This window comes from Diceros bicornis, chromosome 14 (assembly GCF_020826845.1).
Source record: "Diceros bicornis minor isolate mBicDic1 chromosome 14, mDicBic1.mat.cur, whole genome shotgun sequence".
Classification (NCBI taxonomy): domain Eukaryota; kingdom Metazoa; phylum Chordata; class Mammalia; order Perissodactyla; family Rhinocerotidae; genus Diceros; species Diceros bicornis.
In genome coordinates this window covers 44014320-44030784 of record NC_080753.1, presented here as the reverse complement: position 1 = coordinate 44030784, position 16465 = coordinate 44014320, and the positions used below count along the sequence as shown (strand labels likewise).

Here is a 16465-nt window from a genome sequence, read left to right as displayed (position 1 = left end):
TTTCGATTCTGATATATTGGTTTGAGTACCCCATTAAGCATATTGATAGGAATGTCCAGTAGATGGCTAGAAATTAAGTCTGTTACTAGAATAAAGTTCTGGGATAAGGATGTAGATTTGGGAACTGTCAGAACAGAGTTGGTAAATAAAGTCATGGGTCTGGATGAGAACTTGGAATAAGAAGAGAAGATGGTTGTGGACAGAGGTCTAGGAAACAACATTCAAAGGATGGGCAGAAGAGAAAGGCACAAAGATTAAAAAGAAATAACAAGGGGCCAGCCCAGTGACGCAAGCGGTTAAGTGCGCGTGCTCCACTGCGAGAGCCCAGGTTCGCCGGTTTGGATCCCGGGCGCGCACCGACGCACCGCTTGGCAGGCCATGCTCTGGTGGCGTCCCATATAAAGTGGAGGAAGATGGGCATGGATGTTAGCCCAGGGCCAGTCTTCCTCCGCAAAAAGAGGAGGATTGGCAGATGTTAGCACAGGGCTGATCTCTTCAAAAAAAAAAAAAAGGAATAACAAAAGGTACAAGAAAAAATAAAAGAGTGAGCTGTCAAGGAAGCCATGGGAAAAGTGAAAGTCAACAACAAAGGAGTAATCAGCATGAAAAAGTGTCCCCCAGCTTTGGCATCCCAATGATCAAGTCATTCAGATGAGAGTAATTTCAGTGGAGCATGAAAAGCAGGTTATATTGGGGGGTGGGATACAAGAGTAATGAGGGAGTGGAGGTGGGCAATATAGACCACTCTTTCAAGATGACTGGCTATGAAGTGGAGAAGAGAGACCATAGCCCTGTAAAACCTAACTCAGAAGTCTGAGGTCATGGAGGTAACAAGGGCTGAAAGGGGGTTAAATCCCATCTCTTCTGACTCCTGCCTTCCAATGAATTTGTCACAGTTGTCAGCACCATAAAGCTGTTGCCAAACCTATGTCCCTAATGTACAAGCATGTCTAATGAAATCCAAGCATTCTTGCAGAAACTCTAACAATTCTCATTCACTCATGGCCAAGCTGAACCAAAAAGCATCATCTTCATCTTGATAATATAAATGTAACTAGAACTGAATTTCATGCAAATATCAATCATTCTATAATTACATTATTGGAGTCTGAACGTCAGCTAAAGCACCTACATGAATTACAACATAATAATCTGGCTGCAGGGAGTTGGGGGCCAGGAGGAGATAGGGCAAGAAGGAGAGAAACCTACAGGGCAGCAGCCATCCCAGGAAACAAGGCACCTTCAACTCGCTTGCCTGAGTGAAAGCATTCCATTCATACGGTCATTAACAATCATTTCAGAGAAACATTCCCTAGTTCCAGAAAACTACTAAGAATCCATGCAAGGAATCTAAAAAACCAAAGGCTAAAGAGAAACCAGGATTGTAAATCTTCAAAATCTATCTGCAGTTGATAAATTTGAGGTAGAAGGCTGAAATACTTCTCTAAATATTTATTTCCAAATTATATACCTAGTATATACTTAAGGGATTAAACACCTAGCTCAAATATGAAAATAAAAATGGACTGAATGTGCATTTTCAAAAGTTGGTTATTAATCCCAATTACTACTAAATTACAGCTTTGATTATCGGAGGCTCCAACATTCACTTTCAACTACTACTAGCAGTAATATGCTTTAAAATAATGTGTTGTGGTTCCATAGTGTAGTGGTTAGCACGCCTGCTTTACATGCTGTGGTTCCATAGTGTAGTGGTTAGCATGTCTGCTTTACACGCAGAAGGTCCTGGGTTTGAGCCCCAGTGGAACCACAAGGCAGCAATTAAGTCTCCCAGGGATATTAAAATAATATGCTTAACAATGCCAATACTACTATAAGTATAATGCAAGTATCACCATGAGACAGGTGCTAGTGCTCCTGTGAACTGTGGTCCTCACGCAGGATAAAGCGACACGCAGTGCAAATATGTAATCAGCCATCCTGAATAACAGGATGGGATAATTTTTCAGCTAATCTAATCGGCGCAGGTAATGTGCCTGAATTGCTCATTAAATCTGAGTGAGGGTGTTTTCAATGTGATTGTTTCAGCATTTTACAAATGCTTCCATTTGCTTTAGACAATCAAAGTGAGATCTCTTAAATGCTTAGCATTTCAAGTGTTTATGTCTGCTCCACAGTAATTTTTGAAGAGGATGATAAATTTTTATCAGAGTTGATGCCTTGCTAAAGATATAACTCAGCTTTCATTGGTGGTTAATCTTCCATCTTAACATAAAATGGGAAGTTACAATGTACTCAATTTAGCATATCTTTGACTATGCATGAAGTCTACAATTCAAGAAACTGCTGTCAATAAATGGTAGATAAAAACAAATTTTTGCCTCAGATACGTTTCTCTGCAATATCTACCGTGTTTCAAATTTTATTTAAAATAGCCTGAAATAAATCCACTTGAATCCATTGAACTCCATCGTAAGATGATTATCTAACCACATACATTCTCATATATCAGCAATTGATATAGACATTCAGATATAAAGTGACTATATATCAATTTAGTACCAAATTTGAAAGAATCAAGTAAAAATAAAATGTCAAAAAATCAACGTGAAAAGAGATCTCAGTAGCCTCAATTAATGAAGCGAAATGTGCAAAATAGCTACAAAATAGTACTGTTTATTATGAAACTATCAAAACAGAGCAAAACAAATCAGTCAGCATTTTGCTCACTTTGATCTAATGTTGCTCCAACAATAGGTACTGACTGAGCATCCCCGATTCTGTGCTTTTCCCTTTAGTGTTATGACTCAGGGATTTAGTCTGTATCTATAACAAAAATCTATGTATGCTGCATTTTTGTAAAGATAGAAGACATTCTCCTCTAGCATTTTAACCTAAGATTGAAGCCCATCTAAAAATTTCATTCCAAAAGGAATAATTCTGTCTAATGGTAGCTTTCAGATATCCTTGTTTGTTTCTAAACTGATAATTGAGAAACACCAATAATCTACTTGTTTTAATCTTGGGAAGGAGGGAGAGAAATAAAGTAATCTTTCATTAGATTTTTCATTACAGTATAATTTTTAAGTATTTCCATTGCATTAAGTATGGTATGAATTAATTTTCATTGGTTATTATAATATTTCACATACTTCCAGTCAAGATAGAACACAAATATTAGTAAACCTAAGAAAAGATCTATTTCAGAATAAGTGGAAATGCTTATTATTCAGTCAAGAAACATTTTTTCCCCAGCATTTACCCGCAGTAAGATGTAAATTAATAATAATAGTTACAATATTAATAACGATGATGATTAGCTAATACTTATTAGATGCTTATTAAATGACAAATATCATTCTAAGCATATTACATATATTAACTCATTTAATGCCCATAACAACTTTATGAGGTAATTACTAATATTACCTGCATTTTATATATGAAAAACAGAGGTACTCTAAAGTTCATAGATAGCAAGTGGTGGAAGTAGGATTCAGATCTAGCAATCTGACACTAGAGTCGACACTTTTAATCTTTATCAAGCTTTCAATGACAGGTTTCCTAATCTTCCAGTCATGACCCATTAGTGGACTGTGACATCAATTTAATGGGTTACAACTAGTGCTTTTTGGTGGTTTGTTTTTGTTTTTGTTTTTTGGTGAGAGAGATTGGCCCTGAGCTAACACCTGTTGCCAATCTTCCTCTTTCCGCTTGAGGAAGATTGGCCCTGAGCTAACATCTGTGCCAATCTTTCCTCTATTTTGTATGTGGGTCACCGCCACAGCATAGCTTGATGAGTGGTGTAGGTCCAAACCTGGGATCCAAACCCGCAAACCTGGACCGCCAAAGCTGAGCGCGCTGAACTTAACCACTATGCCACCGGGACAGCCCCTACAACTAGTGTTTTCCAAATAAAATAGAAGAAAACAGAAAATAGATTACAGTGCCAGAGTCAGCTTCACGGGCATGTGACCTGTGCAGTCGCACTTGGCCCCACTCTATGAAGGGCCCCCCATTTGGCTTAATGCTGTGTTGTCATCATCCTGAAATTCTTAAGACTTTTATCATTGAACTTGTGTTTTGTAAGTGAAGTTCAATGAGACAATGGAGCATGTTCATGAGGAAAGGATATATGCACAATAAGCGTGCCCATGGTTTCTTGCCACCCCATTCCACATAGAGTGTTTGCGATGCCCCATGAGCACAGAATTCAGGTGGGCCTACAATGTATGGGAGTTTGTCCAGTCTCAAAGTGAGTACAAGATAAGTATGTTACGCCTGCATCAGAATAAGGGGTAGTGGGGTGGCTGACTGACCTAGAGGCCAGTAAAACTAGAACTCACTTCCAAGGAAAAAAGAAGGCAATGGCATTCTAAGAAATAAGAAAGACCAAGGGTAATCCTCTCCTACTCTTTCTCACTCATGTTACTTCCCTGTTACAGTCAACCACTTCTGCTGAAAATGATGATGACATAGAAGGAAAGGCAAACATAAGGCAACCATGGTTACTTCCCTTTTCAGTCCTCCTTATTCATCAGTACGCCTACGGTAGGGAGTGTTGGTAGGATGTTTGCATATTGAGAAGTGAAATAAACAGTTGAGTTAGTTTTAGACAGTATTTCCATTCTTTGCATAAGAACAAAATGTAAACACAGGTATGAGCTAAGAAATAATTGTGTGATTTTGGTGATTCCACATGAGTTAAATGCTCTTATATTTTATATTTAAAACTGGCATTGCACGTCATAAAGATAAATGGTAAAATTCATCTTCATAACTTAAATTTCTAATTTAATTTTTCTTTACTTAGAATGACAATAATAGCAAATAAAAAACACCATGACAACTCAAGAAAGAGAGAGACCATGAAAGAAAGGAAAAAGTGTATACTTAAGTACCTTTAATAGCACTTTTTTCCTACTTTTTGAACAAAAGGCCCCACATTTTCATTTTGCACTGGACCCTGCAAATTATACAGTCAGCCCGGTGCAGCACACACAGTAAAAGTAAATAGTGTTTCACAGAACTGTTATTTCATGAAACGAATATACATAAGCATATGTGGGTATACTGGAGCATGACGTACATTTTTTTCATACAAGGGGTCACAGAAAGTTTATAAACCACTTCACTATACTGGAGAAAATAAAAGGCATAAAAACTCTCTCTCCTTGCCATCCAGAAAAATAATCCACTTAATGGGGGCAACACAGTTACCTGAATTCCTGCTCCCTGTTATGTTCTATGCTAGTCTGAACTCCTCTGCTCAATTTCTAAAGACCGCACAATTGGGCCTAACTTTCACTTTCCAGCAACTTGTCCTACAGCTCTGCAACTAGACCCCTCAACCCAAGGGAAACATAATCACTCTTGCTTCCCTGTCCTCCCCTCTTCTGTTCCCCTTGAAACCGCCCAACTCCTCCACATCTCAGCACCTTAGCTCAAGCAATTCCCTCATGGCCACAGTGCCTGTCCATTCTTCCCTTTAAGATACAACTCAAGGGCCACCTCCCCAGAAGTCTTCCACTTCTCTGAAATTTTTGTCCTTTCTCTCTGTACCCTAATGGTACCACATTACAGACAATTTAGATATTGACACAGAGAGGATATGAAATTGTTTCATACTCACTTCTCCGAAAGCCCATGACATACAATATGGTTGGGCTACACACAGCACTCAATCTGGTGCTAGGAGACAGAGAAGGGACCTAGTGTTTTTGAATACCTGCTATGTGCTAAGCACTATGCTAAGCATGTTCCTCACAATTTCCCTGCCAAGTAGGTACTTTTATCCTACTTTATGGATAAAGAACCTGAGTTTTAAATAACTTGCCCAAGGTTGCACACAGCCAGGACCAAGGCCCAAGCTTCTCCCACCATGATACCTTTTAAATGATACCCACCCTGGAAGAACATTGGAGGAAGTAACACAACTATTAAGATAATCAACTGCAATTTACACCAATTAGACCAAACCTGAACAAATGATTTAAGAGTCACAGGGGAGAGCTACTTTACTTTTGAATTTTCAGGCTCCCTTCTAAGTTATGGATGAGAAGAAGCAAATTCAAAAGCTAAAAATGGAAACAGCAGGCCTGCATGGGGAAGTGGAGGGGCAAATAGGGCAGGGTGAGTAGTTTTGAGATCATTTTGAGAAAAAGAGAGAGAATACTCTTAAAAATAAACCAAAATGGTAGGACAGTGTAAGAAATTCAATTTTGCAGGAACAATAGAGAACAGAGGGCTATCAGTTAAAAAACTGGGGGCAACTCAGGCATAAAACACAAAGTGTGAGTTCGAGTCTGGTGTGTACCTTGGAGGGAGTCGGAGAAAGAAAAAAGTTTCATCTGTTTTTCACTTAAGAAAGTTGAGGACTCCATCTGTGAGCTTGTCTTTAAAAATTTTAACCTATTATTGAATTTTCTAACCATCTTTTAAGATAATTCTTCTTCCAGATAAAGTAAAACCATATTTTTTCTTAACTTAGGGTTTAACTGTTGGAATCCTTCCATAAAAGGCATAATTGCCAACATAACCACAGGTTTAATACCTGATTATATCAGAAATTCCAGTGGAAATAAAAATGTTAATGAGAGATATGAGTGTAACATGCACTAATACACAGTATGAGAACATCCATAACAATTTTATTCTTAGCTCAAAAGTGAAAAGCATGAGATTTAATTTCAAGGTAAGGAAAATTCTGAAAAAAACATCTCTTTTCCTTAGATGTTCCTCAAGCTTATGTATATTCTTTTTCATTGAAAGAAGAGTTAAAAACAAGGAGAGAATAATGAGCTAAGCTACAGATATAATAATAGCATATCCATAAGGCAGTAGAATAAACTAGAACACAAAATAAAAATAATCAAAAAATTGAGTAACTGTTTAAATGGTGAAGTCACAAAGTTTTATCATAAAGCTATTTTTATTTCCAACAATATTTGCTTATTTTAATACATTTTCTCTTTTTTGGGCAAAAACCGAGCTTTTATTGAAAAAATAGACTGATTAAAGTATATATTTTCATATGGGTATGTGTGTTTAAAAAAATTAATGTACTCCTCTTCAAAAAGTCAGTGGCCAAATGCATTTAGCACCCATTAATGAATTCCACAGCTGGGTTTAAATGGAATCTGGCAAACCTCTATCAGAAAACTTGGGAAAAGCTTTTAAGAGGGAGCTTACAGTATCATTGAAACTGTGTCTAACTGAACAGATTTCATTTTGAATGCTATTCTAAGAATATTCACACCATCCAATTTTACATTTAAATGTACCACGGGTTGTTCTTAAATACATTTTAAGCTGCACATTTTAAAACTAGATGATGAAACCGTATGCAATGGTCTTGCGTGGTCACAAAGGAAGCAGAGGAAAGACCGGCATTTCTGCACACGCGTGAGCAGGCTGGGCTAACTCTATGCCAACACAGACAGCGCTTCACCGTCTTGCTTGAATCGGCAACCATAAACCTATCTTTCATGTATCAGGCACCCCCTCTCATTTTCCCAATTTATTTATTTTACAAGATTCATGCAGGTTGTAACAATTTTACCTTAACTTTGGAAAGGCCTTTGAATTGTCAGGTAGTACACACTGGCAAATCAATAACTGAATAAATAAATGCATACATGATGGACAACCCCAAAAAGAAATTTCTCTGTTAAGTAAACAATCCATGTAAATGTTTTGCACGCCTGGCTAACTTTCTTGAATTTATCAGCCTGCAAAAAGAAGCCATAAACTGCATTGCACAGGAATCATGCGAACCAGGCTTTTTATAAATTATCCTGTGTCTGAGGATTTGCAGCTAACCAATAGTTACCATACTTGCCTATGTAACCACCAAACTGGCACTTACAAATAAAAGCAAAATTGAAGAGACAAAATGGTTAAAACCACTATTCATTTGAAATGGTTTAAGAGTAAAAACTGTTCTTCAACTTCACTCTACTGAGCTTTCCAACCAGTGGGAAATAAAAGTGAGAAGTTGCTTTTTGTAATGCATTAAATGACCTTGACCTCACCCTTGACCTTCCTCTTAAAGCAGAGGATTGAGAGAATATGGATCATCTGTAGCTACCCACTCTGAACTCGGATTCCCACCAACCCTCTCAGCAAAGAGGAAAAAGAAGGCGTGCGGGAAGGTTTCTCCCCAACAGGCAGAGGCAGCATGGAACAGCATCACTGGAGTCCACTGGGAATGGGCTCCAGATCCCGCTTTACAGTTTATAAGCATTTCCACTGGTTTGTCCGTTCATTCATTTTTTCGTTGTCTGAGCACCAACTCTGTACCAACTGCGGCAGCTACTCATTAGGTGATGAGGATACAAAGAATCAGACAGTCCTTGTCCTTCAAGGAAATGGCAACATATGCAAATCAGCACACCAGGTGTTCTAGAGGCCTGAGGGACATCTGCTTGGGGTACAATGGTGCACAGAGGATAGAGTCGTTGAACACCCAAGAAGAAGGGCATGGAGGAGATTTTGTTTAAGCTGGTATGAAAGAAAGAGCAGCGCAAGCAAGGCCATGCTAGTTATAGAGCCGACTTGGTCAGGTTCGCTTGCGGAACTACAAAAGGTGCCTTATGGGTGAAGCGTTGGATGTGAAGGGTCAGGGTGGTCAGAGATAAGGCTGGCAGGGTGGGGTGGGGCCAGCTGGGGGAAGAAGCTTTGTAAGCCAAGTAAAAGGGTTTGGTCGTGTAAAGGGGAACCTATGGCAGGGTTTTAAGCTAAGGAGGAACATGCCGAGATTTGAGTTTTAGAAAGGCCACTCTGGAAGCAGTTCAGATTTGAGCTGTATTGGGAAAAAGTAGGAGGCAGGAGAGCCCTGGGGGTGGCTCAGTGTGTTGGCCTGGGATGTTGGGGGACAAATTCTGAGACCTTAACATTAAGGAGAGGCAGAATAAACAAGAGAGGCCTATGAAGCAGGCTGAAAGACACAGAGGGGTAGGAGGAGAACCACAGAGGGCTGTCAAGGTTACCAACATAAAGACTTTTTTTTTAAAAGAGTGATCAAAAGAGTTAAATAACAATAACACTTTATTATGCTTGCTTTGTACCAGGCACTTTGCACGTATTAACTCCATTAATACTCATAGGGCTGTGATGATAATAATAATTCTAGCATGATCTCATTTTATAACTGAGGAAATTGAGGCAGAGATCATTTAAGTAACGTGTCCAAGATTACACAAGTTTTAAGTGACAGAGACACCTACAAGGGGCAAAGAGGCCAAGTAAGATGAAGCTGTTAAAAGACTACTGGATTTAACCTTCCAGAAGTCAAGGGCAATCTTTGCCAGTGCCTTTTCATTGGAAAGTTGAGAACTGAAAAATGATTCCAATATGTTGAAGCATCAATTGTAGGTGAACAGTTAGAGATATCAAGGGTAAAGTATTCTTTTACAGAAGCCAATGAGATTTGAGTCTTTACTAATATGATCTGCTCAGTTCTCCTTAGCTGAAGATCTTGTAAGCCCCTCTCAAGAGTGTTGCCCTGAGGATGACAGGGAGCCAATCACAATGACCTGACTTGCCATACTTCCCTCAAGACTTCCCTCCCCCAGGAAGCTTGTCCTGGCCTCCCAGTCTGGTTTCAGTTATCCCTCTTCTGTGATCCCACAGCACCCTGGACCTGCGTTTATAGTAGGTAGCACTTACCACCCACACTATAAAAACTCATTAACTCATCTAGCTGTGAATGCCTTGTTCATCTTTGTATCCTTAGCGTCTAAGAGTTATGAAACCAACCAATAAAATAATAAATGTGTGGGTGAGTGTTTCTGATATGTGCCTGATGTCTGATATGCTTAGAAATATTCTTCTTGGACTCAGGTAGAAGATGACATAGAGAACAATGGGAATGAAGACATTTCTTTTAATTCATAAACATTTTCTGCTCTCAGGTCTCCTCCTCCAACTTGGGGGTCCCTTCCTTACTCAGATTTTTTATAAATGGTTGCTGAGTCTGTGCTGCAGCAAAACTTTGGAAATGTTTAGCTGCTGTAGGGCATTTAAAATTAAATTTTTTTAATTTTAAAAATGGAACTAAACGTTTGTACCATTTCATTTAGATATACAAAGATAATTAGGGTGACAGTAAGTAACTCTTGAGCATCTGCTACATGTCGAACAACTTATTAGGTGTGATGGATCTGGAGCAGGCAGTAGACTCAAACGAACAGTTTGTCTCTGATCTGGAAAAGCATGCAGGTTAACTGGATAAACATACACACACATAAATGTGCGCATAGATAGATAGATAGACAGACAGACAGACATATCCATATGAAGATGGATAGAAAGTTCACAAAGAAGCACTAAAAACCGAGTATTAACATGACTACTAAGTCAGTCAACCATACTGAATACGGCTCCTCTTCACAACCAGTCCCCAACACCAGACAGGCAGATTGTTTAACTCTTCACTTAAATGGTATGGAACTTCCAGTGTTGGCAAGCCCATGATTTACTTATATTCTACACATTCATAAAGAGAGCATTAGATAGGAGTTTTGCCTATGTGATCACACATACATAAAATACACATGTTCTGAGACTATAGCTCTTTGGTAGGTCTGAAACTCCTTTTTCTTTTTTAATTTGACTGCCTAAGTCAGCCTAAATAAACAGGATCCCAAAAGATCCTGGCAATTGATTTCTTACTTTAAAATCATGTGATCCCATTAATACCAGAGCAGTAAAAACAGTATATTACACTAAATTATAAGGCAGTAAGTCTCTATACACTACCAGCCGTCATTGTAACATTTACATCTCCTACTGTTCCATTTTCTCTTGCCTATAGTCTTAATCAAAAATTAGTCAACAAGTATTCATTCTTCGTCACATGTGTGTTTCAGCATTATATAAGGAAAAAAGAATTTAACACTTAATATTTGCCTAATAGTAGATTTGTATTCTAATTGGAAGTGAACACCTATTGACTGACAAACTTTCATTGGTACCCACCCCCCACCCTCCATGACCCAGGGATTGTGCTAGCATTCAGGATATAAAGATAAACAAAAGACATAGTCCTTGGCCTCAAATAGATTACGTTCACAATAAATAACATTTTATAGAATAGATACCATAATAAAGTTATATACAAAGAGCTAATGGTACCCTTAAAATGAGTGAGGACTCAATGACGATTTCACAGAGAAAATGAAATCTGAGCAGGCTCTTGCAAGGCATTTGCAAACTCCATGGTGGGACCATCCCTGTATGAGCTTGAGCAATGAAGAACAGAGCAGACCAGACGAGACTTAGGAGCTATGCGAAAGAGATGGGCCCCACTCTGGTGAGCAAGAAGCCACCAAGGTTTCTAACATAGAGCCACGATCTTATCTGTGTTCCAGACAATAATTTGTGACTGTCAAGAATAGATTAAAGGGGAATAGGACTGGAGGCTGAGAACCCCTGAGGTAGGACGGTTCATAGGTAGAGAGGATATGACCTAGGGCAACAGCAGTGGGGTCTAGAGGTGGAAACTGATTCCACAGATAGGTTGGGTAGACCAAACAGCATCCTGCGGGATGCAGCAAGGAAGAAACACAGCTGAAAGATGACTCAGGTTTCTCACTTAGGCATCTGAGTAGAATATACCAGGAAGACGTAATTGGAGGGGATTCACAAAGAATGGGTTTGATTTAGAATCTTGTAAGTTTGAAAATCTGTGACATCAGTGAATGTATGCAAGAGGTAGCTGGGACGCAGGGCCGGGGTTCCAGGGACATATGGAGGCTAGAGACACAGGAGAGAGAGTCTACGACGTAACTAAGGCACACTACACTTAAAGATAGAGAAGGGGGTTGATCTTTCTTCTCAGACTGAGAAGGAACAGAAAGGTAGAAAGAAATGCAGGAGACAGGAATATAACAAAAACCGAGGCAAGAGGATTTGCGAAGGTGGCAGGGTACCCACAAAACATCAGCATGACATACTGATTTAATTAAGCAATAAACAACATGGATGCCTTTTTGAAAACCAACCTCTATATAAGATGCCAGTTTTGTGACTCAGTAAGCAAATGTGAAAGGTTAAGATTAGTCTTCCCAGGGGGAGTTGTACTTCCTCTGGACTTTCAGAGTATGTAGACTATGGAAAAGAGAAATGGAGGAGCAGGACATTCCAGGCAAGAATTAAAAATAAGAACAGAGCATTGGAGGAGCAGGGATCGTCAAGGGACCTAATAAAGAGACCAATCTTCCTGGATTAATGTGGAGGAGAAGTGGGAGATGAAGCGGCACCAGTCAAAAGGGCTATTGTGGAGCCTTACAAGTCAAACAGAGACGTTGGGACCATCCTAGGTCAGGCCGTAGCAACGCCCACAGGTCCTGTCTGCCAGGAGTTCCCTGTTCTGTACCACCAACCGACTACAACAACCCCAGATTACTCTTGGCAACTCTTTATCCATACTACCTCCTGTTCTGAAAACTAGCTGGGCAGGAAGACAGAATGACAGACTCGGCCTGCTGGTTTTGCTAATCGCGCATGCTGCAAACGACCCCACCTGCCCATTTTTCAGCTGACCCCGCCGGCCCAATGTTCACAGCCAACTGTCCCTCGATTAATCTGATAAAGAGAAGGGGGCATGTCAAAGAGGTCCAGGGGCTTACGCCTCAGAAATTCTCACTAACCTGACTATCAGGATGGGAAGGCAGAGATAAAAGACCTGGACTTTCTCACTGCTTTAAAATTGCTCGAAGGTGGTGATTCTCACACCCGCTGATTCACTCTTAAAAGAGCCTTGCAAGGCAAGAAAGAACACTGTTGTCTTTTTCTCCCACCTCCTTCCTTCTCTTCTGTGGTTTGTGCAAAAACACCTTTGTTTTAATTCACAGGCAGAATGTTGGCAAGCTTCTATAAACTTCTTTCACAATTTCTACTAAACACACATAGCAGCAGATTATATGTCAACTATCAGTATCTTAAATAACTGGACCCGATGAATAGAAAGGGGTTTCACTCTGAAATAATTAGGTGAAAATCAGTTCTGGCTTCTTTTTGGAATCTGGAAGCCTCTTCCTACTGGAGACAGGAGCAAAAGGTTACACTAAATTGGGAAAAATGTCTGCACCCGGCTTGGAGAAATTTACACATTGGCTTTTTAAATGAAGGCACTTTTTATAGCATTAATTGGAGATTTTAAGCAGCAGGTGGTGGGAGTTCATTTTATTTTGTAAGGAAAAGTCTAACAGTTGTCAAAGGGCCTGGGTACAAGTGAATTATTTTGAGTTTTTTCACAAGCTCTCTGAAATGAAGCTTTTACTGCCTGCCGCGTAATGGCCTTCTTTTGCCATGTAAATGTGGGATCAATCTAGTTTTAAACAGAAAGATTTTTCTAATGCGTTTTTGGTATTTTTCAAGCTGTGATACAGCTGATAGGAGTTCTTATAAAATGCGAATTACAGGAAATTCATATTTATAAGCTTCTGTGTGTAATTTTAGAGAGCTGACTTTTAAACATCTGCTAATGAAGAATTCCAAGAGCAGCACTGTGCACTAACTTTTCACATTTCCCTTAGACAATATCTCTTTCCCTAACCCAGACCCTGGTGGAGTAATCATGGCTTGAGGCCTTCCCAGAGTGGGTCTTATTTTGTGAGCTTCTGGTCACTGTCCAGAAGTGAGGGTATGACTCAGAGGGCGGGGAGAGGCAATGGAAGTGGCAAGGGAGGAGGGACGGGGTCAGGGGTCACAACCCCTTGAGGGAAGTCTGCTTCCCTGACAGTTCCACAGCGGCCACCGCCAGGTTTGGCGGTCTCAGACTTCTACAGTGCTTTGTGGTTCTGTTTTTGGCTTTTAATTTTCACTGGGAGAATACTGGAAATCATAGTATTGGGAAGCAGTCATGCGGTGAAAACACGTAGATGGGTTTCCCTTGCTCTTTCTGTACTGGTTTCCAATTGTTGCTGTAACAAATTACCACAAACTGGGTGGCTTAAAACCACACACATTTATTATCCTGTAGTTCTGTAATCAAGGTGCCAGCAGGGCTGTGCATCTTTCTGCAGGCTCTAGGGGAGAATCCATCTTCTTGCCTTTTCCAGCTTCTAGAAGCTATCTGCATTCCTTGGCTCCCGGCCCCTTTCCATCTTCAAAGCCAGCAACCGCTCATCATCGAGTTTTTCTTACAATGTCATCTCTCTGGTTCTGACTCTTCTGCCTCCCTCTTCCACATGTAAAGGACTCCTATGATTGCACTGGACCCACCAAGGTAATTCAGGACCATGTCTCTGTTTTAAGGTCAGCTGATCAGCAAACTTAATTCCCCCTTGCTTTGTAACATAACGTATTCACAGCTCCTAGGGATTAGGATGTGGATCTTTGGGGGCCATTATCCTGCCTACTACATTCCCATTAAATCTTTCAGAAAAACAGTGCAGAATGTTTTCAAGACATTTTCAAAGTAACTCAGCTAGTCAAATAGAAAAGCTGGTTTAGTCTGCAGGAGGAGCCCCTTCAGAACACTCACATTCTAATATGATAAAAAAAAAAAAAAAAATCCCCAACACGTACGACCACGTCCTCATACAACCTGTAAGTGAAGGTGAATTGTAAACATTTCTTGTTTGCACTATTTTAGACTCATGTCCTTCAGAACCACACAACCAGAGGGATGAGTCCCCATGTCCACACTTACACCTGACTAATCTCAGGACTGTAGGAGAAGTCAGAGGGTGCTGGTCCAGCTCTCGGTTCCTTTTTGAGAGGCCGGCTTCCCTCTCCACCCACCCCCCAGGAATAAGTGGGTCAGGAAGGGGCGCCGCAGCTATGGCTTTAAAGACACTGGAAAGACACCCGTGGGACCAGAGTTGGAGTGTCACCAAATTAGAATTACTCTAACCAGCCGCAAAGTAAAATCTTTGGAGAAAGTGTGTGCTGACTTGATCAGAGGCATGAAGAAAAGAATCCCAAAGTGAAAGGATCAGTTCGACTGCCTATCATGACTCAGAATCACTACAAGCATAACTCCTGTGGTAAGCGTTCTAACACTTGGGATCGCTTTCAGATGAGGATCCACAAGTGACTCATTGACTTACACAGCCCTTGTGAGATTGTTAAACAGATTACTTTCATCAGTACTGAGCCAGGAGTTGAGGCTGAAGTCACCATTGCAGAAGTTTAAATCAACCTTTTTAATAAATTGATTGTCAGTTGTCAAAAAAAAATCTGTTGTTAATTCAACAATATTTATTGAGCACCAACTGTGTCAGGCCTTATTCTGAGCATTAGGAAGGCAGAGGTGGCCATAAGCAGAAATCTTGGCCTCATGGAGCTTGGGGGCAGGAGAGACAATGGAGAGAGACACAATAAACACAAAAAGCAAGAATATTACATCATATAAGTGTTATGAAGTTTTAGAAAGAAGGTGCAATTTTAAATAGAGTAGTAAGGATAGGTCTCATTGAAAAAATAACATTCAAATAAAATCTTGAAAGGCATGAGGAATGGATATCTGAGGAGAGAATGTTCTATGCAGAGGAATGGCCGGTGCAAAGGTCCCGATGAGGGAGTAAACACAGAAAAAGTTACTAAATATTAAGAGGTTATAGCTTTTTCACTACAAAAGCTTCCCCTAAAATTCATTTGAATGCAAAAAGACTAGATCTGATCTTTTAAAAAACTCACCACCTTCATTTTTTATCTTAAGACTCTGTCTAGTCTATTCTTAGCACCAAATATTCTGTATAGGCCATGCTCCATTCAATAATGGTAGGGGCCAGTACCAGGGACTAAGAGAAACTGGAAGAAGTCATCACTGAGGGGCAAAATGACACAGGAAAGGGGGGTTTATGGAAGACACACCTTACAGGACCATGACTTGCCCTCCATTCGGGCAGAATCCCAAATGTAGAAATGGGAACAGTGAGAATGTCTGCACTCAGGGCCAGCTCTCTCTCTTCCTAAGTTCCCTTCCCAGCCATCGCCTTTATCTGACCTGGCCTTATTTCTGTATCTATTTCCAGGTTTGTTGTCTATCTCCTTCATGAGAATGTTCCCTCCCTAAAAGCAGGGTCTTGCCTGACTTGCCCACTCCCGTATCACCAAGAAGACTCTGGCCCAGTCTAGCCCTCCGTACCATTATATCTGGGATGTCCTTTCTGAGACCAGGCCAGGAGACTCAGTTACAGAAGCAGGCTCATGAAGAAGGAAAAGAGGGCCGGCCCCGTGGCTTAGCAGTTAGGTGCGTGCGCTCCGCTACTGGCGGCCGGGGTTCGGATTCCGGGCGCGCACCTACGCACTGCTTCTCCGGCCATGCTGAGGCCGTGTCCCACATACAGCAACTAGAAGGATGTGCAGCTATGACCTACAACTGTCTACTGGGGCTTTGGGGGAAAAATAAATAAACAAAAAAAAAAAAAAAAAAAAAAGAAGGAAAAGATACCAAGCTAGAAGCCTCTGGAAAAATACTGCAATTTCTACACACAAGAAAAGTTTGCTTTTAAAAGAACATGCACCTGTTTCATGACACGCTCCTTTCCAG

At 40.4% G+C, this 16465-nt stretch overlaps 1 protein-coding gene, 1 non-coding gene and 1 pseudogene across 4 annotated transcripts in view; 2 read left to right on the top strand and 1 right to left on the bottom strand.

Moving 5' to 3' along the window:
• Positions 1–16465, bottom strand: part of DCDC2 (doublecortin domain containing 2) — a 165877-nt gene that overhangs the window by 40030 nt on the left and 109382 nt on the right. The window lies entirely within an intron of this gene.
• On the top strand, positions 1699–1771 carry TRNAV-UAC (transfer RNA valine (anticodon UAC)). The gene has a single exon. It is a non-coding gene; the product is annotated as a tRNA-Val (tRNA).
• Positions 10095–15106, top strand: LOC131414218 (small ribosomal subunit protein uS10-like; annotated as a pseudogene).